This window comes from Thermobia domestica, chromosome 16, assembly GCF_964235325.1.
Source record: "Thermobia domestica chromosome 16, izTheDome1.hap1.1, whole genome shotgun sequence".
NCBI classification, from domain to species: domain Eukaryota; kingdom Metazoa; phylum Arthropoda; class Insecta; order Zygentoma; family Lepismatidae; genus Thermobia; species Thermobia domestica.
The window spans coordinates 55,047,687-55,074,106 of NC_137469.1; the positions used below are offsets into that span (position 1 = coordinate 55,047,687).

The following is a 26,420-nucleotide window of genomic DNA, read 5'->3' on the forward strand; positions in this document are numbered from 1 at the left end:
TTCTTAAGAAATACAGCAAATTCAGTATCCTAGATATTAAAACCAATGCTTCGATTCTGTAATTCAAATCGATAGTCCCAGCACTACCGAGGCCCCCCATCCAGCCAGTAAGTAACGACCGGAGACCAAAATCTCAGCCTTAATGGTGTGAAGTCGTAGTTTCATGTTCTGTCGCCACTGGAACGGATACGGCAGTGTTCGAAGACATAAAACTGAAAGTGCACGTTTTATGCCGACATAAATACGATGAGAAAATGGAAAGAAGGTGTTAATGGACAGACGGGCGTTTTAATTGTTAACATTACCGTACAAATCTTAGCAAGGCAGTCAAGCACCCTGTAAGATGTTTCAATTTTCATTTTATTTTTGTACATTTCTTCTCCCCCTTTAAACATTAATATTACATGTAGGGAGGGTAAAAACGAAGAGGAGAATGTCATCATCATACAAGTAATTTGACAAGTAATGGTATAGACCATGTTCCTTTTCTAACAAAATTTCAGTATATACAAAGACAAGTGCACATGCACTTGTAAAACCCTTGTTGACAGGCGAATGAAAGGAGCGGCAAATGTTGCCAACTTGCAAAATAACTTCAAATTATTATACAATTTAAGAGCAGTGCGTTCACTCTTTCGTAAGTGAATTTTACTACAAGGGTTTATATTTTGCGTGCGAGATGTTTTACTTTGGATTACTTACCTACAAACTGTTTGCATATTTGGTTTTCTTTGTTTTAGTTTTACAATTCTACGAGATTATGCAACATACGAACTTACTCTATGGGTTTACAAGTTGGAAGGTTCATACTGCAGAAACGAAACCTCGTCGTTCAACTCTAAACACGACGTTACGTTAATAGTCATGATTGCTATTATCCAGCCCCCAAAGAGCCGTCTTTGTATTACGCTCTCCCTTACTTCGCCTACCCAAAGGTTTCTTTCCGACACGTTTTGCAATTACAACTCGATAAATTCCGCGCGTATTTCACATTCTAGCTATGTCGCAACTTAAGTGACTTGACCTGAGGCAGGCCACATATGGTATGTACGCCGGAGAGGTTCATCAGCACATGTGCATCTATACTGATCGATCGGACGCCATAGTATGTGTGGAACACACAGGCTTACCGCATGGTTTCACTCGGGCAAAGGTACAGAAAAAAAAAGTGATTTTCGATTTTGCCGATTTTGCTCCGGTCGCCTTCAGGTTCGAAAAATTGCAAAGGTTTATGCGCGTAATGACGCACCTGTGCAGATAAACCTCTCGTGCAGTTCCTAATGTGTGTGGTCTGTCTTCACTGTATGATATTCAATTATCTCTAGTAACTTGCATTTCTACATTTGTACCTTGATTCGCACGTTATTCGTTTTGGTTATTTTCCTTTCCGTTTTAATCAATGATAATTTCACAAGAATTCCCCAGAGTTTGTTAATAAACGGGGGATGGGGAGTAGTAATGCGAAGATACTGGTAACCCAGGTTGAGCACAATCAGAGAACCTTTACAGATGCGGGAGAGATTTTCCCCTGGTCTCCCACTTCACTCCTGAAATTTTGGTGTTTCATTTAAGCACAATGCCTAGCGAGACGTGGATCTACGCTTAACGAGTCATCCGGACAATGACTTTACTGGCCATTAACTAGTACAAAAGATAATCGGAACCATACATTATTCTACCCTAAAAAATGATCAAACGTCGCTCCAACCGCTGATGTTCCGTAAAAGAAAGAATCAAGTTCTCTTTTGTTTATGAACACTGCAAAATCTCACTGTTGTGTTTTACAGTTTATGTATTACCGCTACTCATATGACTCAAGCTGTCAGATCAAGCCTTGTGTTTTGAGAGACCTTCTTCGGAATAAATCACACTGAAGAAGTGTATTGCAAAACACTAATCATGCATATTGTAATTTTCGGGCGCATTCGTATAGCAATGAGTCTGTAAATATGCATCGGAACTCTCCAAAATGGGACCGTAATGATTCAATCTCTAGTCAAATTCCACAGGTTGCCATTAAAAGATCTACTAAATCCTTGACCGGCAACGTCTCTCTATTAAAGGAAGACAAGCCAAGGGACATCTTACCGGGGTAGAAGTTCTCCCAGTCCTAAGTGGGTGGCCTGCACCGCCCGTTGGGTACAATAATCTTGTGGTATCTACCCCTAATCTAAGGTCAGCTGACTGGGAGTGTGGCCTCCCTGCCTTCCAGCGCTGAGTGAACTCTGCAGGACTGATCATATCGTGGGATTCGGTGCTTTACGGTTGATGGGACTCCTCCTGGAACCGAAAGGTGATATGAGCTTGCTCTCAAATGTTCCGGTGCCGATACTAGACATGCCGGTAGACTGCTTCTCGCTAGGGGAGTAACCTCCACCAGTAATTATAACTAGGAGATGGCTCTTCGGTCTACGGCGCTAATGGACATATCCTATTGCCTTTCCTCGGAAAGCTTCTCAGTACTGCATGGGCAACTTGCACGTAGCATATTACTGTCAGTCCTTGCAGTCACGAGACGGATTAAAACGTTAATAAGCAGACCTTTCAGGTAGGGTACTCACTCCCAACTTAAGTTTATCTTCCAGTGTCGGTCTCGTCTAAAACTATTAGACACAAATTCTGCAGCAGTCAGTTCATGATATTCTAAACATCATTTCAGTTAAAACACACAATTCGGACAAACTCGTTCTGCCGGGATCCCTTCGTGGTTAATCATGTGTTTTCTGTGGGCGTGGCCCTGGGTTCGATTCCTGGAAGGAGTGCCTACGTGGGTTACAAACCTGAGTATTGTTCAGTTTCCACTTTAAGTCATAGGCCCTGTCTCACACAGCCCCAGTGCTGATAAGGGATATTAACGGAATTATTTTACTAAATGAGCATAATCAATCTATCACAACTTGTACCATAGATTCAAAAAGAATCGATCTGGCTATTTCCAATTTGCACAGGAGGTCAACTGCCAATTTTTGACATAGTAAGATGTGAATTTGATTGTTTATTATGTCTCCCTTACAAAAGTAAGGAACACATTATAGGAATCGACTAAAACTGAGTGAATGAACTTCTATCAAACATCGCTGTTCTAACGCTTTTACCTTTTCTAATAATACCTTCCAAATAAATTAAAGAACTATTTGTTATGAGAAAGTCATATGAAAAAGCTTAGTTCTTTCTTAAGTACTGTGATTAAATTTATACTGACGTATTCAAATTTTAGAGATATTTTAAGAAAGATATTTTAAAAAACGAAAGGTTTATCTATTTGAATCTGAGACATAATTAACTTTCTCATTGCAGTTGATCGAAACAGCATTCAAATTCTTTGTAAAAAGTTTCCTTCAGGAATACTACTTTTTTTTTTTTTTTTTTTTTGCCAACCCTGAAATAAGCAAAGCCAAACACCGTTTGTTAAAACCAGGATTTTTTTCTTTAAATAATTTACTTAATTAGATTATATGTAAGTAGAAAATTTTAATTTACCTTAGTGTCCTTGTGTAATAACGGGGTTATCAATGACGAGACCTACTGCTTAAATAATATCTTACATTGTTCGCGTACGTCTGTTATACGTTTTCACTTTCTTTGTAGAACAATTTCTTTCGTTTTTAAATAATAAAAGAGATCATAGTCCTGGACATTTTAAAAATGTTTTTATACGATTTTGTTAGTGTGTGTGTTTTTTTTAAGGGAAATTATTTCTCATAGGTTATCAGCGCAATCCAACGATGTAACTTACTATTCAGAGAGAAAATACGGTAAGTTTCGTTTTTACCTCCTATTTAGCCGACACTCCAATCTTACGATTTAAAAAAAATGAAAAGAAATCTTTAAGTTTTACGTCCCATGGTTATGCCGGTTAGGCTAAAGGAGACGATGATGATGAGATATGAATGAAATGGTGGAATGAAGAAAGTGGGAGGAAACGGGAGAACCCCGAGAAAACCCACGCACATGGTGTTTGTCCACCACAAAGTTCACTTGGCGGGAGCAGGGTTTGAACCCGGGACCCCATATATCAGAAGTGAACTCTGTGCCACTGAGCCACCGCGGCCCCCACTTACGATTTAATGATTAGGGTTTAGCATCTTAGCCTTTGTCAGTCAAGATCATCTCGATCATATCGCAGTTTCGATCGGTTAATTATGATATGTTGTTAAGAACAGAAGTTACTGTGAAATAATAAAAGCAGAATTCGAAGTGACTGTGAATTTCAATATGTCCTGCAAGTATTGTTGAACGTATACATAAAAAAAAAGTTTCTTCTTTGAAAAATCTGGCAGCCCTAAGCTTACACTGGTACCCCACCCACTACTCGGTTTTCACTCGGGGTAAATTGCCCTCCATATCAACTCGAACGTGGGACTCCTTGATTATAAATTGACGAGTCTATCGATTTATTCATGGAGACCACTGATAAAAATATGCTGTACTGATCTTGCACACTTGTGCCTATTTTAAGCATCACTTCAGAAGGACAAAATGATACACAACTCTACAAGGGAAATCACTGCATAGAGCTATACACATAAATAGACAATTTGAAAAACTACATAGAAGAGAGGATCTAATTTAGTCAGTTCACTGACTCAGAAATACAGCGATTTAATTCTATTTGTATATCAATAAAAGAGGTAAATAAAGGTACACATCATTTGAGTTTACTTTGGCTTTGAACCAGGATACATATGTAGAAGACTTGACTTCAATAAATCACATTCGTGTTTCTTGGGTTTGTAATGCGTGAGAAAAGATCTACATGGTTTGTGATATGAGGAAAGTCATCAAGAAGTTTACTCGATGTGTTGCATTTTTACTTTTAAAATTATTTTTTTGGTTTAAACACTTCGATATCCTCACACACAAACGCTCTTCTCATGCATTGCTGTCATCTTTTAGTATTGCTGTCTGGCATTGCTGTCAGAGGCCTGCCACCTAGCGTGCACACGTGCCACGAGGCGGACTTTTTAAACTTGGTGAGTATTTCTATCTTTTCACGTATAACCTGTCTTTGTACGTTGTATATTTGTTATTAAAACAGTGCTTTGAAACCCGATGAATCATTTAGGCTAATCCTGTATTTATAAGTCAATGCGAAAAATAATCGGGTTAAGTTCCAAAGTTGGGCATCCGTCTCCAGTGAATTTTTTAAAATTTACAGGAAAGATATGGATAATTTGATCGTTTGTGTGCTTGATAATAAGAGTCTCGAAAAATCTGTTTATTTGTTATATATAAGCGGTTAAAAACATGGGACTATACGGCGAGCGGAGGGAACTACTTGGCGCAATGTAACCGAACAGTTGCATTGTGGGAAAGAAACGAGCATTTATGTTATCAACATGGCGAATGTACAAGGGCAATGAACTAACAGTTTTAACATTTGTGAAGCAGTACATTGATAACGAGCAAAATCTTTTAAAGGTTTGTGAAGAGGACGGATTAATGAACCCTTATACCAAATTGCAGAAAGTGTGCAAAGGAAATAACAGCGAAAAAAACGTGGCAAAAGCGGACGCCCAACTTCGGAATAAATGCCAAATAATCATTATGAATTCCATTCGTGGCTCATGTCTTTGAAATAAATTAGCCGGAACTATTGGAGGAAACATGTCATGACTAACTTATCCATTAGTAGCGGATATAATTATAGTAACTAGATATAATGACATTGTGAAGAACACAAGTCAAGTTGCTACAATCAACATATTGGTTGGTTGAATTGGAACGTAATGCTCCTTTCGTCCTAACACCAAATTCAGCACCAAGGTTATATGAGACGTGCGCCTACAGTTTAAAGTGGAATCTGGCTCATATGAGCTCTCACCGGGAAACGAATACAAATCTCCTTCAGTGAAATGAAATTTATAGTTTCACGTCATACGGTTATGTACTTGAGGAAAACAAGACAGATAATTAATGCCAGTGAATGATTATGAAAAAAATGGTGGAATGATAATGTGGCGGATAGGAAAACGAAGAACCCCAAGAAAACTCACGGACACGGTATTGTTTAACACAAATTTACGAGGCCGGAAACCGAACCAAGGACCCTTCGTGCTAGAGATAAGTACTCAACTACTGAGCCACCACACTTCCTCCCATATTGCAGGCGTTTACACTACTTGTATAGGCACAAGAAAGCTTTAGAACCAGTGACGTGGGCAGAATATAGTTTACCATATTTTAATAAATGTATTATGGAAAAATATAAATTTACCACATTAAGATATGAACAAGAAGCGATATTAACTTGAGTACATGAACCTCCCTCTCCCTCTCCTCTTTCATGATAGTCCACAATCAACATATTTCTACGATAACTTCTACATCAGGAGATAGCAACACTAGCAGTGAACAGTAAAGATTTGAAGCGTAAAGTCCTAGACACAACGCTTTTGTGACCTTCGCCTTCTTTATTCCATTTTAAATCAAGCAGACCTCTCCGAACAGTTAAGACAAATTCAAGTCGTAATTCCCGCACCATATACCATTACAACCAGACTATTCTTACTGTGAAACGTCTCTGTTTTCATGTTAATTACATAAAACTGTGTTTGTTCTCTGCCCTTAATTTTCTTTCCCTTCGACGCTGTATCACCATCATCTCCCTGTTTGTCCCGGTAATCGACCGAACGTATATTTAATCATACGGGATTTGCCAAAAATGTATTAGCATACCAAGTAACGACTCCCTTTTCGCTCCGCTTATTCCCTGTTTTAGAGTTCCGCGACGACGCCAATGCAGCGTCTGAATCTGACAAGTTATTGCTTACACAGAAGGCCATGAAAAGTGTGCCGATGACGGGTGTATTCCCTGAAAAAAAAAAAATAGTGCAAAGTTTATATTTTTCTCGTTCTTCTTGTTTCAGGTACACACTCTACCGTGCAGCATTTACTGCTGAATTATCATCAGTATTTTTTTTTTCTCGTTGGTTTTATCTTCCTAAAACTTCCGTCTTACAAATTACTTCCCCCACGCTACGCATTAACAGACAGACAGACAAGGGAAAATGAGCTAATTGCGCAAAAGAACGTAAAACTTGGAAGCCCGAATTTCGCGCATCTCTCTCTCTCTCTCTCTTTTTTTCTTTCTTATTTTTTTAAAACTTGTATTTTATTCTTACAACCTTTTCAATAAAATCGCTTTGCAAAATTTACAAGCTACATTGTCACTTGCAGTTATTACAGACTAATTACATTCTGTAAATTTATTTAATTCCAATACTGAATATATATATATATATATATATATATATATATATATATATATATATATAACAAATTAATTGCTTTTCTTTCCATGTGTTCGTCACACTTTAAGTAGTTGAATTTATTACGAAGTAAATAACCATACCGTTCTTAAAAAAAAAAAAAAAATCAGCACTGACATCTTACTTCCATTTCGTAACATTTACAAGTGTACTAGTTTCCTTTTACAACTTGTAAAATATTGGAAAACATAACCATCGCTACTATATATATCAGGGGCGGATCCAGAGGGGGCGATGCCCCCCTAGACGAGAAATCTCTTATTTTATATACAAATAAAACCCATCCCAGAGTTTGGAGCTCTTAAAAGTAGCTCTAACAAGGGACATGTTTCGGTTCGAACGCAAGGATCAACAAAAAACTTGGTAGACATGTACAGGACTAAGTACTGACCACTGTCGGGTGAGTCATTCCCGTGTAAAACTCGTTTTCCGCCGACAGCGCCACCTATCCTTCGAAACATTAGCAGTTAGATTCCGCGTTGTAGGTGCTGAGTGAAGACCAATCAGGTGCGTCTGTGTGTGATAGTAAGATAAATTCAGTGTTAGGTGTGGTGGTCAGTGTAAAAAAAATGGGGCGCACAGTTAGTATTAACCCCCTTCATGTAGTTGAACTGTTAAAAGACTAACTAAGGCTCAGATTTAAGGATCGAACGAACGTCAGTTGAAGCGGAAGATGAGTCATTTTTGACATTTTTTGCAATTTAATTATTAGTGAGTACGAAAATTAATTAGAAATGATACACACATCGACACTCGACAGAGATGATGAAGAAAATGGCACGGTACAGGAAGACATCTATGACAGCAGTTCAGAGCGGGAACAAGGCAGTAGTAAAAGCGAATACGACGTATCTCCAGCACGAAAACTGAAAAGAACATATGTTTTATCGCAGTTTACAGACGAAGAAATCCGGAGTATCTACAAAGATTATCATGAAGGAGGATGCAACTCGCACAGGAAGCTTCCGGCACGACACAAGAAAATTATTTCGTTAAGTAAGGCAAACCTATTTTGGATTATGAACATGCGCCGTCTACGAACTCTGCTTCATTCAAAAGGAATCGTGAAATGAAACTTCAAACAGTGAAACGTGAAGTCATCAGATTATTTGACGAAGCGCGAGGGCGTGGATCATCAGCGCATTACTGACATTTACAGTGCTGGGCTCTTCAAGCGGCAAGAGAAGTTGGTTTATCGGATTTCAAAGCGTCGCGGACTTTCATTGACAATCTGAAGAAACAAGCAGGAATTATTTCTCGAACGATTACGACGTTTTCAACAAAAAAGGACATTGCAGAAGATGCAAGTATTCGTGTAAATGGTGAGGCGTTTACTAGTAAAATAAACGATTACATACACTTACATCGTTTGCCTGCAGCCACTGTATAGAATTGTGACCCGAGTCAATTCAATTATGAACTGTCATCTCGTGCTACTTTATCGAAAAGAATGGAGAAACACACAGTAGGTACTATTCAGTCAATGTTCAGCACGACTCATAGCTATGCCATTGATGTTACGATATCCATGGATGTGAAACTTGCGAAGAAGTTATACATTTGTTTTCAGGAGCCGCAAGGACGCTTTGGTTCACAGGTGTCAGTGAATGTGCAGCAACGATGTCCTCAAAATCTGTTTGTCGACGCTAGCAGTAGTGGTAAAATGACCAAAGAGCATCTGAAACATTTTTTAAGTGTTCTAGTAGAAAACATGGACGAACACTCTCTGTTACTTTGTGATTCATGGTCTGCCCGTAAGGATGTTACTTTGCTCGCAGAAGCTATTCTCGAGAAGCACACTGATTTGAAAATAATTCCTCCCCAGACCACCAAATATGTGCAGCCACTCGATGTCTATTTTTTTTTCAGCAGTACAAAATTTACGCCAGGAGAATCACCGACTATGTAAGCTTACGCTTTGATATAAGCCCCTAGTGAAGTTACATAATAGGGTTTCATACTGAACATGCATTCTGTAATCTATAATCAACTGTTAGTTCCAGTTTATCAACCGATGTTTCGTTATGCCTGGCAAAAATCGGGGTATCAGGTTGAATCTCCAGTTGGTAACTTCCGAAACGTGATTGACGTAGCCTTCAACTTTGGACTTGATCTTTGTGGACATGAAAGTGAAAAAGACATACCATGCGCAGTTTTGCCTTTATTGAGGCGTTCTTACTGCGAAGTTACTTTCTGCTTCACTCATTTCATTGTAGACCCACATCTAGACACGGCGCAAGCTAACTTTGAAACCGTTACTTCCCGAGCGAGTGACATGAAAATCAGAGGAAATGGTTGATACTACGCGTGCGCAAGATATGTTGCCAACCGCAATTATCCAAACTTCTCAGTAGTAGATCCTAAATAGTTTATTAAAAAAAAAAACTAGTTTGTTTATTACTGAATGTTTGCAAAGCATTACACATCCTCTTCACTATTTTTGCAATTGGTACAATTGATAACAATAGACCGTCGTTTGTTCTTTCTTTCTCAAAGTAAGCTCTGACATTATGTATCATTCCCTACTTAAGACTTCTGATCGTAGTACTGCTCCCGATTTTTTTTTTTTAAAAAAAAGATCTTTTATCTTCCATATCATAAAGTTAATTAACCAAAGTATAAGAGAATTTGAAATCAATTAAAATTAAGAATAACTGAATGTATCAAACACCTGAACGTGCTGGCATAAAAAAGGGTAAAAAACATACAAATATATCCAGACAATCCCAGATATTAACACACAAAAGAATAGATACACACAGTGTTTTAGTTCTACAAAACACAAAAATTCATATTTTTATACACCACTTTATCACAATGCTAAGTAATACTGATTGGAAAACATTCTTTCACCCTTTTTTATTTTGATCTTTGGGTTACCAAAAAAGAAAACGGAATCCTCCCACACATCTGTTGGTCAATCGCTTAGGGTCTAAACCAAGAGACATGGCTCACTCACCCCTCGAAATTAGATATTTTCTATGCTTGTCGAGGTTTGTTCTTTGGTTGGGTTCGTGTAGTGTGCTGGTAGATTGAAAATAAGGTGTTTGTTGTTACCAGGGTGTTATTATCGTATTCCGGTCCAGTGTAGTGTGGATAGGATAGTGTAATAGTTTGTAGGTGTCTCGGTGTGTATTGTAGTGAATTAACGTGACTATGAATGTTATAAACCCCAAAGTGAAGCACAAAAAGATCCCCAGGATGGGTTGCGTCATGAAACACAAATTTCAAAATTAATGATGTTCAAAAACTCTATGAAATTAGGTTCGGGCCAATCGGGAGGAACGAATGGATATCAGTTTGTAATCACGTGAAGCAAATCGAAACTCAGTATTGGGAAGCAGAATGAATTATGGATGAAATTACTGAGAGGTCGTTATCAGTCTCGGTGGTGTCGATAGTGATAGCAACAATGATTCAGAAGAGGATACTGACGGAAACTTATCCGGAATAGAAGAAATGTAGGTGAGTGTTTCCTTTATGTAGGCATACACATAGATGCAAAATATTTGACATTTCATTTTTATTTGTGGAATGCAACGTCTATTATTAATAGTAATGATCTAAACATACATAGATGAAAAGGTATGATCTGTCAGGAAAGTAAATGTACACCTATTTTTCGAGTCTGGCATTCCTGCGCTCCATCCGTGGAGAGTATGAGAATTAAATCAATCAAATGTTTACTGAGGGGCAAAAAGAAAAGCTTAATCTGAATAAGACATTGCAGAGGGGCACAAGCTGTGAATACGAATAGTGCATTGTGTAAATAAAGGACGGCACCGAAAGAGAAAGCCAGAAACAGCTGTTAAACTTACAAAAAAAGAGTAAAAATTGTCGAAGTGGGAACATAAAACACAAATACAACAAATACGCCGACAACTAAACGGTCACCATGCCATGATCTTGGTGTAGTGGTTAAGGTGCTGGCTTACAAATGCAAAGGACGCAAGTTCGAATCCTCGGTGAGGACATTTTTAAAAATTTTTGTTAATAATATATACAACTCATGAGAGATGGTAAAAGAGGTCGTATTTAGTTTTTCGTAGCAATTATTATTGGTAATGTTTAGTACTGATAACACTTTTTGTCTTTGCGTATTGCTTTTGTTCTTGTCTTCATTTCGAAAGAGAAGAATATCCGAACAAATGCCACCAAAATTCCTCATATTTTGAATGTAAACGCCATTTGCAATTAGTAAAGAATAAAAATTGAACGTTCCGAAGTAGCTGCAAAAAGTAAAAGGAAAAACATGGAAGTTGACCATACTCATGGTTACTAAAAATACAATTTCTACATGCCTTACACCTCCCGACCACATTTCTACGTTAGCAAGTAAGAGGCTTGTGTTTAGGTTAGGCTCGTCAATACGTTTTGCAAAGGGGCTCGGTTTAGCTCTGACGCACCACAGGTGCGAGAAGGGAGCAAAACACTTTTTCTCTCTCCCTCTGTGTGTCTATTTATCTATCTATCTGTATATATATAACGCTATTTGTGAATGCCATAACCACCCTAATTTTCAGCGGATTGAGACGAAACTTGGCACAAACATTAATTGTTAAAATATCTTGATGAGTTCGTTAACCAGAATAATCAGATGAAAATGTTCAAAATGGCGGCCCTTCAAACTCTCAAAAATTTCCAAGGGAACCAAATTTCGCCCATAAATGGGTATTCAGAAAGTTTGAATAACTTTTCCTCTTTTACTGAAATATTTGTGTGCAGAGACTTATTGAAATATTGGACCCAATTAATCGCATAAAGAATGTTCACGCCCTTTCGCTACGGTCAGGCTTTTTTTTTTTTTTTAAGAGAGGGTTATTTTCGTATCGGAACAAGATGATTGTTAGTGATGATATGAAATTACACATTGAAAGCGAAGTAACTTGTGAAACGTGTTATTTGAAAGCATAATATAATAAATGTGCTTTCCCCTAACACAGAGAACTGTAAATCATGTATTTCGAGTTCGGGGGCGCGAAGGGCGAGGAGTGTTACTTGATTTGCTTTTTACTAACACATTGCATTGCAAATAAAGGTAGGCAACATTAGTGGTAAGTAAAATAATAATAATAATAATAATAATAATAATAATAATAATAATAATAATAATAATAATAATAATAATAATAATAATAATAGGTGTTGTTTGTGGCAAGGCAATATCTTCCTCAATTCTTCTTCAAACGTAATGATTGTAACGCCATAACTCCCTTACAACCAAATATAAGCAATTTATATCGAGAGAACGGGAAACTGTTGAATGATGGGAGCAACGTTGGACAGTATGCACTCATAGTACTCAGAAAAATAAGCGATTTCAATGCAAAATGAACGAAGAGTCATTGTCATGAGTAGTCATGGAGCCACGGCAGAGCCATCTTTAGGCAAAATGTCGATAACTTATATCGAGAGAACAGGAGGTGATAGTGAGATGGGACCAACGTTGGACACCGTGGATCCATAAGGCGCATCGAAAAAATTAGGGGGGCGGGCGCCAGCCAGCCTTACTTATTTCCACATAATAATATAAAATTATATTATCGAAATAGACACACGAGTTAGCTAGTAATATTTCATATTATTATTATTATTATTATTATCGACAGCGTCTTTTCATTACGTGTGCATGTTTGACATGAAGGCAAAGAGAAGATCCATCATTCGTAGAAAGAATAAGAGTAGTCAGTTACTTTAACTGTGAACGACAGCGAAAAATACGAAAAGAGTGATTACCTGTAGCCAGGGGCGGATTCAGGGGGGGAGATCGAGGCGATAGCCCCCCCCAGAAGAGGAAACTTTTTTCATTTGATATATATATATATATATATATATATATATATATATATATATATATATATATATATATAACCCATTTCAAAGTTTGGAGCCCTCAAAAGTAACAGTATGACAACACACCGCCACCCACCCCCCAGAAGTCGATCCTGGATCCGCCCCTGCCTGTGGCGAAAAGAAACAATACTTTCTCTCAAATGGATAAAAAATCAAGCCGAGATAGATTCGAACTCGCATGGACGGCGCGAAAAGTCAGTGCTTTGTCCATTTTTTTTTCTTTAACTGACTCACCGAACGTGTTTCAGTAACTTACTTATTGCTAATTTTACTTGCTTCACTCGTTTAACTTGCTTTTTCTAATAACTTATAACAACAGGGACACGAACACAGAAACATCGAGGACAGTTAAAAATCATAGATGCTCTACCGCCGGGAAGCGAACCCGGGACACCATACACCAAAGGCGCACGTGCTAGCCACTAGGCCAGCGGGGACGGCACTGCTCACTCTCTGTGTCGTTAGGGATTACAACCACTGTATTGCCAGCTATCACTTCTGTGGGTTGTATACTATGATCACATGTTTCTTCTTTGCTGGAAGAGTTAAACCTACATTCTATGTAATACATGAGGTATTTAGACCTACATGCTCTTCATATAATGTAATAAAAGGGTCATGCTGGGAAGAAGAAAAAGAACATTCCTTGGACAAAACTGAAACTATTGGCATCAGAAATATTTATCTACGAGGCATGCGCAGTAGTATATTTCAGAATAGTTACTGTTTAGTTCAGTAAACGAAGAAAGGGGTATAAAAGAGCAAATATGTCGCGTCAACGAGATCGACCAGAGTTGACAGAGGCCGAGCGGATTGATAATTGGTTCTTTATTCTGTAGTAGATCGTATCACAACTGTACGGGAGAGCAGAGAAAGACTTACTAACACTGTCATAGAGTATGCTTTAGTAACACCATCATACAGACACAAATGGATGTAACTGTGAGTACTACAACTTGAATTTAACGAAAGCCGTTTAGATATTCAGTGGTTTGCAGAGTTGTATAAGACACAAAAAGTTAAGACACAATACAATTCTTCATACCTCAGCTTCCAGTAACTAGATACATGCAATTTCTGGATAGATACTGAAACTGCTGTCGGATTTTAATACATGACGTATTGCAGGATACAAAATGCTTTGCATTACTTGTTTGTTTGTAGACAGCTACTAGCTTAGTGTTCTGAAAGGTTGTGTATAAACTAGGGATAGTCAATTCCGGAATTATTACTTTTCGGACTCCCGAAAGTAAAATCGGACAAATTCCGGAATTCGGACAATTCCGATTTTGGAATAATTCCGGAATTCGGAGAAATCCGAAATTTAGAAATTTCTGATTTCGTTTACATTCCGGAATTCGGAACAATCCGGATATTTTTTTTAAATCCGGAGTTTTCTCAATTCCGGAATTTTCTAAATTCCGGATTGTTTCCGAGTTCCGGAATTCTTCTGAATTATGGAGTTTAACTGAATTCCATAATTTTCCGAAATCCGGAAAGTGAAAATTCCGCTTCCAAAAAATGAATTTATTTTGGTTAATATGAATCGTGGTGGAAATAAGTCTTTGACCAGGTAATGGCGACTGCTTTGAAAGAAATAGAGAGTATGAGAATTCAATCTGTCATATTTGTAGTTTCGTGTGGAAAAAAAACAAACTTGTGAACCAACGGTTTAAGAAAAACTCAAGTTATTAATGTAAACTTTTCCGTCATCATAAAAGAAATACGAAAGACATTTTGAATCGAAGAAATATAACATACAAGTTTGCAAGCGGAGACAAAGAAACCTAACGTAACCAGACTAAAGACGAATCGTTTACCGCGTAGCGGTCAAGGTCAAGCTGTTTTCCAGGGCGAGTTTCGAGTTGAGTCGAGTTTGATAATGGCTCGCTCGCTCGTTCAGCTCGTTTTAACTCTTTTTTAAATAATGGCCTGATTAGACTGGAAAGCGAAAGCCATGAGAAATGTAAGCACTAATGTGGAATACTTTTTAGTGTTGCTTACGACAGGGGTGCGTCTCGTCTCGTAATTTGAGTGCATCTCGTGGGGCAATTTTTGTGTATCTCGTCTCGTCTAGATAACGAGAAGACAAGGTTTTTTTTTTATATTATTACGAGACAGCCTCAAATGTCGTAATCACCTATATAAGTATATACTGTTGTTCTTAAAATCAAGGCTGAGACCTTCACTGTCGAATTTTTGAGCCCAAGAAGAAGACCAACTCGGGTAGCGATATCAACCGGCTCGGCTCGTATCAACTGAGAGAACAGCTCTAATCGGCTCGGTTGGGATGAGCCGATGACCCGAGCCGGCTCTGTTGGAACGAGCCATCGACTCAGCTCAATTGAGCCGATGGTTCGAGCTTTCTCGGTTGGGATGGGTCCCCTACTCGGCTCATGTGAACCGGTTCAAGCCAGCTAAGTTGAAATTAGTCCATCGGCACGTTAGGATTCAGCTCAACTAAGCCGATGGCTCAAATCGGCTCGGTTGGGTGAGCTGTTGGCTCGGCTCCCTTCTCGGTTCGGTTCGATAGTGAATGAGCTGTAAGCTGAGCCGCTCGAGCCGTTGAGAAGCCTAAACCCGGTCCCAGCTGTTTTGAACATGTTTGGCTGAAGGCTATAACTTTTAACAATTTTTGGCTCCAGCCCGAATACTTGCCCCTTCGGAACTCAAACCCAGAACGTGACCGATGTCTTTCCCTCCTGAAGACTTCTCGACGACCGAGATCGACAGTCAATTGGCTTTTACTATTCAGATACAAACCGTATATCTTTTAAATATTATACACGGTGTTGATATAATAATAATAATAATAATAATAATAATAATAACAATAACAATAATAATAATAATAATAATAATAATAATAATAATAATAATAATAAAAGTTTAAAACTTGCCGTTGAAATTTGGCAAAACTTACTTAAAAGTAGAGATTTCTAGGGATGCGCTCGAGTCGAGTCGAGACAGAATTTTCCAGACAAAATTCGAGTCGAGACACAGCTCTTCCAATAGAAAAATATATATATTTTCGAGTCGAGACATCACTTTTACAGCACATTTTCGAGACGAGACAGTCTCAAATCTTGTCTCGTGCGCATCCCTAGAGATTTCGGGGAAAGGGTTCCGTACCTTCAAGACAGTGGCGTAGGGAAGGGGGGGCCCGGAGGGTCAGCCCCCCCCCCCAAAGAGGTCCGACAATGTACTTTGGTACTTTGATGTTTGTAATTTTTTATATATTTTTATGTTTATATATTTTTTGTTTGTAATTTTTCTATATGTGCCTATAACAGCACTTGGCCTCCCCCCAAACACACTTCCTGGCTACGCTGCTGCTTCAAGACACACCTCTGCAACTACCAACATTTTAAACTACAACGTTACATTGAACTTTCATGTAGAAAGTATTCTACTGTATGTTTTAAGGAAAATAACTGTAATAAATATAACTGAATATCACGCAACAGTAAGGCATATAATAAACTAATTTTTAGGATATGCAGAGGTAAATATAAAAGCTTTGATACAAAATACCTACACAGAGCATAATTCAATGAGCTCTGAAATATAATGTAACGAAATAGCCTATGAGATTCAGTCTACAGAGCAATTGTTACTTAAAGAATGGACATACACTATTTCGAGAATCGAGACAAGACGGGATATGTTTATGATACTTTTCGTCTCGTCTCGATTCTCATCTCCAAACAGAGACGAAAATTTTGAATTAGTCTTGACCCGTCTCGAATATAAAATGTTAATTCTCATGTTATTTTATTTGTTTTAGAAACGAGATGAGAAACTCCTCTTCTCGTGAGCAACATTAAACCAAACCGAAATATTCTTTCCAAATGTCACGTTTCTGCTTGTAATATTATGACCTGAGCGATAATTAACTCCTAGCTTTTAATCTTCTACGAGATAATAATAATTATTATTAGTTTATTATTATTATTATTATTATTATTATTATTATTATTATTATTATTATTATTATTATTATTATTCCTGAAGATTTGATAGTTCAAATATTGAAACATCCAAGTATTCAAATATCTGAATATAATAAAACATATGTTATCGCTGTTCAATCGCCATCAAAAATCCTAAAGTAAAAAAGAAAAAAAATTACAAGGTGCATTAGCACAAGCACCTTGACCACTGAACCGCAGCCGCTACGCGGTAAAAGATTCGTTTTTAGTCTCGTTACGTTAGGTTTCTTTGTCTCCGCTTGCAAACTTGTATGTTATATTTCTTCGATTCAAAATGTCTTTCGTATTTCTTTTATGAAGTCGGAAAAGTTTACATTAATAACTTGAGTTGTTCTTAAACCGTTGGTTCACAAGTTTGTTTTTTCTCCACACGAAACTACAAATACGACAGATTGAATTGTCATACACCCCATTTCTTTCAAAGAAGTCGCCATTACCTGGTCAAAGACTTATTTCCGCCACCATTCATATTAACCAAAATAAATTCATTTTTCGGAAGCGGAACTTTCACTTTCCGGATTTCGGAAAATTATGAAATTCAGTTACACTCCGGAATTCAGAATAATTTCGGAACTCGGAAATAATCCGGAATTTAGAAAATTCCGGAATCGAGAAAAACTCCGGATTTCGAAAAAATCGGATTTTTGCGAATTCCGGAATGTAAACGAAATCAGAAATTTCTAAATTCCGGATTTTTCCGAATTCCGGAATTATTCCAAAATCGGAATTTTCCGAATTCCGGAATTTGTCCGGTTTTACTTTCGGGAGTCCGAAAAGTAATAATTCCGGAATTGACTATCCCTAGTTTATACACAACCTTTCAGAACACTAAGCTAGTAGCTGTCTACAAACAAACAAGTAATGCAAAGCATTTTGTATCCTGCAATACGTCATGTATTAAAATCCGACAGCAGTTTCAGTATCTATCCAGAAATTGCATGTATCTAGTTACTGAAAGCTGAGGTAGGAAGAATTGTATTGTGTCTTAACTTTTTGTGTCTTATACAACCCTGCAAACCACTGAATATCTAAACGGCTTTCGTTAAATCCAAGTTGTAATACTCACAGTTACATCCATTTGTGTCTGTATGATCGTGTTACTAAAGCTTACTCTATGACAGCGTTAGTAAGTCTTTCTCTGCTCTCCCGTAAAGTTGTGATACGATCTACTACAGAATAAAGAACCAATTATCAATCCGCTCCGCCTCTGTCAACTCTGGTCGATCTCGTTGACGCGACATATTTGCTTTTTTATACCCCTTTCTTCGTTTACTGAACTAAACAGTAACTATTCTGAAATATACTACTGCGCATGCCTCGTAGATAAATATTTCTGATGCCAATAGTTTCAGTTTTGTCCAAGGAATGTTCTTTTTCTTCTTCCCAGCATGACCCTTTTATTACATTATATGAAGAGCATGTAGGTCTAAATACCTCATGTATTACATAGAATGTAGGTTTAACTCTTCCAGCAAAGAAGAAACACGTGATCATAGTATACAACCCACAGAAGTGATAGCTGGCAATACAGTGGTTGTAATCCCTAACGACACAGAGAGTGAGCAGTGCCCTCCCCGCTGGCCTAGTGGCTAGCACGTGCGCCTTTGGTGTATGGTGTCCCGGGTTCGCTTCCCGGCGGGAGAGCATCTATGATTTTTAACTGTCCTCGATGTTTCTGTGTTCGTGTCCCTGTTGTTATAAGTTATTAGAAAAAGCAAGTTAAACGAGTGAAGCAAGTAAAATTAGCAATAAGTAAGTTACTGAAACACGTTCGGTGAGTCAGTTAAAGAAAAAAAAATGGACAAAGCACTGACTTTTCGCGCCGTCCATGCGAGTTCGAATCTATCTCGGCTTGATTTTTTATCCATTTGAGAGAAAGTATTGTTTCTTTTCGCTACAGGCAGGGGCGGATCCAGGACCGACTTTTGGGGGGTGGGTGGCGGTGTGTTGTCATACTGTTACTTTTGAGGGCTCCAAACTTTGAAATGGGTTATATATATATATATATATATATATATATATATATATATATATATATATATATATATATATCAAATGAAAAAAGTTTCCTCTTCTGGGGGGGCTATCGCCTCGATCTCCCCCCCTGAATCCGCCCCTGGCTACAGGTAATCACTCTTTTCGTATTTTTCGCTGTCGTTCACAGTTAAAGTAACTGACTACTCTTATTCTTTCTACGAATGATGGATCTTCTCTTTGCCTTCATGTCAAACATGCACACGTAATGAAAAGACGCTGTCGATAATAATAATAATAATAATATGAAATATTACTAGCTAACTCGTGTGTCTATTTCGACAATATAATTTTATATTATTATGTGGAAATAAGTAAGGCTGGCTGGCGCCCGCCCCCCTAATTTTTTCGATGCGCCTTATGGATCCACGGTGTCCAACGTTGGTCCCATCTCACTATCACCTCCTGTTCTCTCGATATAAGTTATCGACATTTTGCCTAAAGATGGCTCTGCCGTGGCTCCATGACTACTCATGACAATGACTCTTCGTTCATTTTGCATTGAAATCGCTTATTTTTCTGAGTACTATGAGTGCATACTGTCCAACGTTGCTCCCATCATTCAACAGTTTCCCGTTCTCTCGATATAAATTGCTTATATTTGGTTGTAAGGGAGTTATGGCGTTACAATCATTACGTTTGAAGAAGAATTGAGGAAGATATTGCCTTGCCACAAACAACACCTATTATTATTATTATTATTATTATTATTATTATTATTATTATTATTATTATTATTATTATTTTACTTACCACTAATGTTGCCTACCTTTATTTGCAATGCAATGTGTTAGTAAAAAGCAAATCAAGTAACACTCCTCGCCCTTCGCGCCCCCGAACTCGAAATACATGATTTACAGTTCTCTGTGTTAGGGGAAAGCACATTTATTATATTATGCTTTCAAATAACACGTTTCACAAGTTGCTTCGCTTTCAATGTGTAATTTCATATCATCACTAACAATCATCTTGTTCCGATACGAAAATAACCCTCTCCTTAAAAAAAAAAAAAAAAAAAAAAAAAAAAGCCTGACCGTAGCGAAAGGGCGTGAACATTCTTTATGCGATTAATTGGGTCCAATATTTCAATAAGTCTCTGCACACAAATATTTCAGTAAAAGAGGAAAAGTTATTCAAACTTTCTGAATACCCATTTATGGGCGAAATTTGGTTCCCTTGGAAATTTTTGAGAGTTTGAAGGGCCGCCATTTTGAACATTTTCATCTGATTATTCTGGTTAACGAATTCATCAAGATATTTCAACAATTAATGTTTGTGCCAAGTTTCGTCTCAATCCGCTGAAAATTAGGGTGGTTATGGCATTCACAAATAGCGTTATATATATACAGATAGATAGATAAATAGACACACAGAGGGAGAGAGAAAAAGTGTTTTGCTCCCTTCTCGCACCTGTGGTGCGTCAGAGCTAAACCGGGCCCCTTTGCAAAACGTATTGACCAGCCTGACCTAAACACAAACCTCTTACTTGCTAACGTAGAAACGTGGTCGGGAGGTGTAAGGCATGTAGAAATTGTATTTTTAATAACCATGAGTATGGTCTACTTCCATGTTTTTCTTTTTACTTTTTGCAGCTACATCGAAACGTTCAATTTTTATTCTTTACTAATTGCAAATGGTGTTTACATTCAAAATATGAGGAATTTTGGTGGCATTTGTTCGGATATTCTTCTCTTTCGAAATGAAGACAAGAACAAAAGCAATACGCAAAGACAAAAAGTATTATCAGTACTATACATTACCAATAATAATTGCTACGAAAGACTAAATACAACCTCTTTTACCATCTCTCACGAGCTGCATGTATTATTAACAAAAAGTTTTAAAAATGTCCTCACCGAAGATTCGAACTGGCGACCTTTGCATTTGTAAGCCAGCACATTAACCACTACACCAAGATCATAGCATGGTGAATGTTTAGTTGTCGGCTTATTTTTTGTATTTGTGTTTTATGTTCCCACTTCAACAATTTTTACTCTTTTTTTGTAAGTTTAAAAGCTGTTTCTGGCTTTCTCTTTCGGTGCCGTCCTTTATTTACACAATGCACTATTCGTATTCACAGCTTGTGTCCCTCTGCAATGTCTTATTTAGATTAAACTTTTCTTTTTGCCCTTCAGTAAACATTTGATTGATTTAATTCTCATACTCTCCACGGATGGAGAGCAGGAATGCCAGACTCGAAAAATAGGTGTACATTTACTTTCCTGACAGATAATACAACGTACGAGTTATGAATAATACCTCACATTTTTAGATTCATGGCGAATATATATATTTTTCGCGCATATATATATATATATATATATATATATATATATATATATATATATATATATATATATATATTTCCACAACTAACTTGTGCAATATTAAGTTTCAAGAACACTTTCTTGATTTTCATAGCTATTATAGCGAATACGATATCTTAAGAAAACAATATTTAATATGACATCTAACCTCAAAATACTTATTTAACAGTTCAAACCATAGTTTGCAAACCGATTATGTAGAGAACTGACGTACCGGCACATAAAAAAAAAACTCTTGATTTGCCATCTAAGAAATGAACACCTAACACGGAAATCTTCATTAAGTAGATAGCAATCCTTCCCTTAAGGCATATATTCCGAAGTTACACAAAACCTCTCATCATTTTCTCCTTCAATTAAACGCAACTACTTGAAGCCTCTTGAAGTTATAAAGACAGCAAGTATCAAGACTACAAGTTCTTTGACGTTCTACTCACAAACACAAAAAAAGAAATCGTACATTCAACCAAACGAGACATGTTTGATCCAAAGGACATACGGCAGAATACACATGACAAATCAGTCAAGCATATACATTCACCACAGGGGACTAAACTTACGTAACTCCTTACAACAACTGCATTCAAAGCTCAATTCACATATACACAATTATTTGCGCTCGCGTAGCAACTTATTTGCGTTCGCTTTAGGTTTTACAGTGGATGTTCTAAACAAATGACTACGAAATTCTGTCCCTTCAAGTTCTCTCATAACTCTTCTTCTTTCAACTTTCTATCTTCAAATATACATATGAATGTATATATAAAGGAGACAGTAACTGAATTGCACGATAAATGGTTATATTATTGTTTCTTATTTCAGTACCATTAGCTTCTACTTTTGTTACACTTGATTTGTAATATTTCTTTAGTCTTATGTATTGTAATCAACACATTACCTGTAATATAATTAAACCTTTGAATAACAGACAGCAATGGGACATGATTGTCTGTAAATGAGACGGGTTGATTGGTTAAGGTGGAATTAAGCGTCCTGTTCAGCACCGAGACTACATGAGACGTGGACCTAAACCTTAACACGGGATCCAAACCACATTAGTTCCCATCGGAAAATGAATTCCGGTCTCCTGCATCCAAAGCGCGTACTCTACTCAAATAGACACGAGGGAGTTCGTCTGTAAATGAGAAGTATCCGTTACAAATTTAACACAGCTCATGAGGAAAAACAATATATAGTAAAAACTATAATTACAAATCTAAATATAGGGTAAAACAAAAAAATATATTATTGTTAGCCGAATTTCTGGGAGTCTTCGAAATAGGGTGAAAGAGAGATATTTCTCATTGAAAATTTATCGTAAAAAAAAAAAAAAAAAAAAAAAAAAAAAAAAAAAAAACTACGTTTGTTCCTTTATCACTGAAGTTGCAGAGAAAGTTGCAAGACCCGAAGAAAAGAAGAGAGTGAATTTCTTGGGAAGGGACGAAGCAGTGTTTCCTTCAGAAACAATGTTCCGGGAGGCACACTTAGTATTCCAAGGATACACTGCTGGTACTATTCTATTTATTATTATATTATAGATGTATTTTTGGTCTCCTCCGGGGAGCAGTGCCCCCCAAAAAACATGTCTGGAAGAAACGCTGGAACGAAGTTCCGAATAAAATCTTTGACAATATGGCTGACTCTCTGCGACTGTTTCTACTCATTAAAGATTTTGTAGAAATATCTCCAGAAAGTAATTTAATGTGGACAGAAAAAAGGAATAATTTCAAGATTAACTATCCGTATAGTATCAGAGCGTCTGTAAAAGGGGAGCGGGGCTTCTATCCGTAACAATAAATATATTTTTTGTTGATACAAAAAAAAGTCCTTACTATGAAGATGCCCGTTATTGAAAGTTTCACTGGGTTCACTGGGTTTCGATTATTTTTGAAACTATCTACCTATCTATTAAAATGCTACAAAAGCTATAAAAACGCCTAAACTCCAACCTCTAACTTTGAATTTTAACCCTTTGATTTACGGTTATTTGTGATTTCACGTTTAACGAAGACAATATTTTAAAGTATGTGTATTTTAAATAAATTATTTAAATACATTTATAAAGTTTATGTTTTAAAACTATTGTTCAAATGCTTTGTATTTTAACGTCTTCTCCAAAATCAATGCAAATGAATTGTACTGCCATCTGTGGAGTTCTTTTAAATTATATGTCTGTGAACGCTTATATGTTTGTGGCCAATCCTTTCGACAATGAGATCTCGGAAACTACACGCTCTACAAAGATGCGTTTCCACTGATCGATTGCAAATTTTGCGTAGATTGTCCAGTTCTATTTGAGATAGATCCACGTAAATTTGAAGCTTGGTCAAATGATATACTGGAATTGTACCTTCAACACTGTTCGTGGTTCTACATGCCCGCTTCAGTACATAAAGTTCTTGTTGATGGATCCGAAATTATCAGTCATTGCATATTACCGATTGGGCAGAAGTCCGAAGAGGCCCAGGAGGCCCGAAACAAGCATATCAAACAGTACAGGAAACATCATTCTCGTAAGTGCACACGAGGGGACACGTTGCGGGATATATTTCTGCGACTCCTGGTCACAAGTGATCCCAAAATCTCGACGCTTCGTGAACCCATGGCACAGAAGCATAGGAAAAAGCAACTGTCTCCAGCTGTACTCATGCTTTTGAAAGATATAGAGGCTCCGCACGCACAGCCTTCTGATGATCAGTCCGAATAACTGTGTTAAAGACTATTAACTGCCTATCTGCCAAGTTGGTTATTGTTCTGAACAAAATACTTGTTTTGTATGTACTGTACAATGCAACACGGACTGAGGAGTGTGCACATTTTGCAACCAACGTGGTACATATTTCAGTTAGAAAATATATATTTGTTTACTTTATATATATATTGCATGCTATTATACACATTTGCTGACTACATGTCTTATTTGTTTCCAAAATCCGCCATATTGCATCCGCCATATTGGATCCGAAATTTTGCATTTTTTTCATTTGGATATCAGATTTGTATTCAGCGACCCCAAAAACCTTTATTTACCCAATTTCAGCTCCATGGCTTGATTTTTCTTTTTTCTGTCCGCCATATTGGATCCGCCATTTTGAATTTTTTAATTTGGATATCAGGATCGTACTCAGCGACCTCACAAACCTTTATCTGTCAAGTTTCATGGACATGGAACCACATCTTCCTATTTTGGCCACATTTTCAGGGTTTCTGGACCACTGTGAAACGGTGCGAGAGATTGAAAAAGTAATCGAAAAAATCTCCTTTTTATGGTATCTCTTGCCCATTTTTATCAAGACGTCTTTCACTTGTGTCTGTAAAGGGACATGTACAGATGTGAGGAATAACAAAGAGATTCATGCTCATATGTGAATTATGCGCTGTGTAGAGAGTGCAAGTTCAGCTAGTCTATATATTAAAATACTAGGTTTATATGTTTGTCTCCCATTCTTTCGACAATGAGATCTCGAAAACCACACGTGCTAGAAACGCGTCATTTTCACTGGTCGATTACAAACTCTGTGTGGATTGTCCAGTTTTAATTGAATATCAAAAACAAAAAAGAAAAAAAACAGCCGATATTTCTTTATTACATTTTTAGGAGTACACTGAAAGTGTTGAAATTTTAAAAACGTAAAGCGTCATATCCTGTGAGTTATAAATTTCAAAACCATAGTTTTATACACGGGTTGTATGTTTCTCAGGCGTTTGATTGAAATTTTTAAAAAGTAAATCGTCATATCCTGCGAGTTATACATTTCAAAACCACATAGTTGTATAAACGGGTTGTATGTCTCTTAGGCGTTTGATTCACTGCCAAATGATAATGGAAAAAGAAAGATAACCATTTCTCGAGTCTAAAATGAATCTTTATTCTTTGGAGTTTTTTGCCCCATGAACACCATATATCACTGAAATTATAATTAATTTTGTGTGTAATGTATTTGCTTATTACATACTGCATGCAAGAAGAAAGAAAACACTACTCATACATGAATTAGAAACTCCAACGGAAAGTAGACTCAAATCTTGCAAACGGTACGAGATACTGAACAAATAATCGAAAGATCTCCCTTTTATGGCATTCCTTGTCGATTTTTATCAAGACCTTTTTCACTTGTGTCTGTAAAGGAACATGTACATATATTGTGAGGAATGAAAAAATGAAATGAAATTTTTAAGTTTTACGTCCCACGTTTATGCCTGTTAGGCTGAAGGAGACAGTGATGATGAAACATGAATGAAATGGTGGAATGACGAAAGTGGGAGAAAACGGGAGAATCCCAGGAAAACCCACGAGCACGATGTTTGTCCACCACAAAGTTCACACGGCGCGAGCTGGGATCGAACCAGGGACACCAAGCACCGGAGGTGAACGCTTTACCACTGAGCCACCTCGCCCTGACATTTCCAGGTTTTTCAGGTTTTCCAAGTCGCTGGTAAGCATATATATAAGCCCCTACTTTCAAGCGAATTTACGTGAAGTACAATAAAATTTATGTACAGATGTTATATTTTTTTCTAATTTTGGGATTGTTTCCGCTTTATACATTTTCCATTTCAAAGAATTGCCTCTTTCTGTCATTTGAATCACATTGAAGCGCAAAATGTTCAAATTCTCATACATAAACACCTAAATTTACAATAAATAAAAGTACCCAAAACTCTTCACAGAACACTGGAAAATACAAAAAGAAAATAAAAAGGACATGTGATCACCGATGAAACTGTCAGAAGAAATTAGTTCATATGAGAGTGTGTAGTGAGTTTTCCAAGTGATACGAAACGAACGAAGCTGGCGCCTGGACGTCCAACAGATACTGTAGCCAGAGGTGGATAGAATCAAGGCGGAGGTTTGATTGATGATTGGCGCCACATTGAGTGTGTCGGCATGCAGACAAGCGGGCGGATATCAATCACAGTATGGGAGCCACTGATGGAAAATG

The 26,420-nt window shown here is 37.3% G+C and overlaps 1 protein-coding gene across 4 annotated transcripts in view; it reads right to left on the bottom strand.

Annotated features, from left to right (window-relative positions):
* LOC145673060 (membralin) overlaps positions 1–26,420 on the bottom strand; it is a 450,418-nt gene that overhangs the window by 169,350 nt on the left and 254,648 nt on the right. The gene's annotated exons all lie outside the window — the stretch shown is intronic.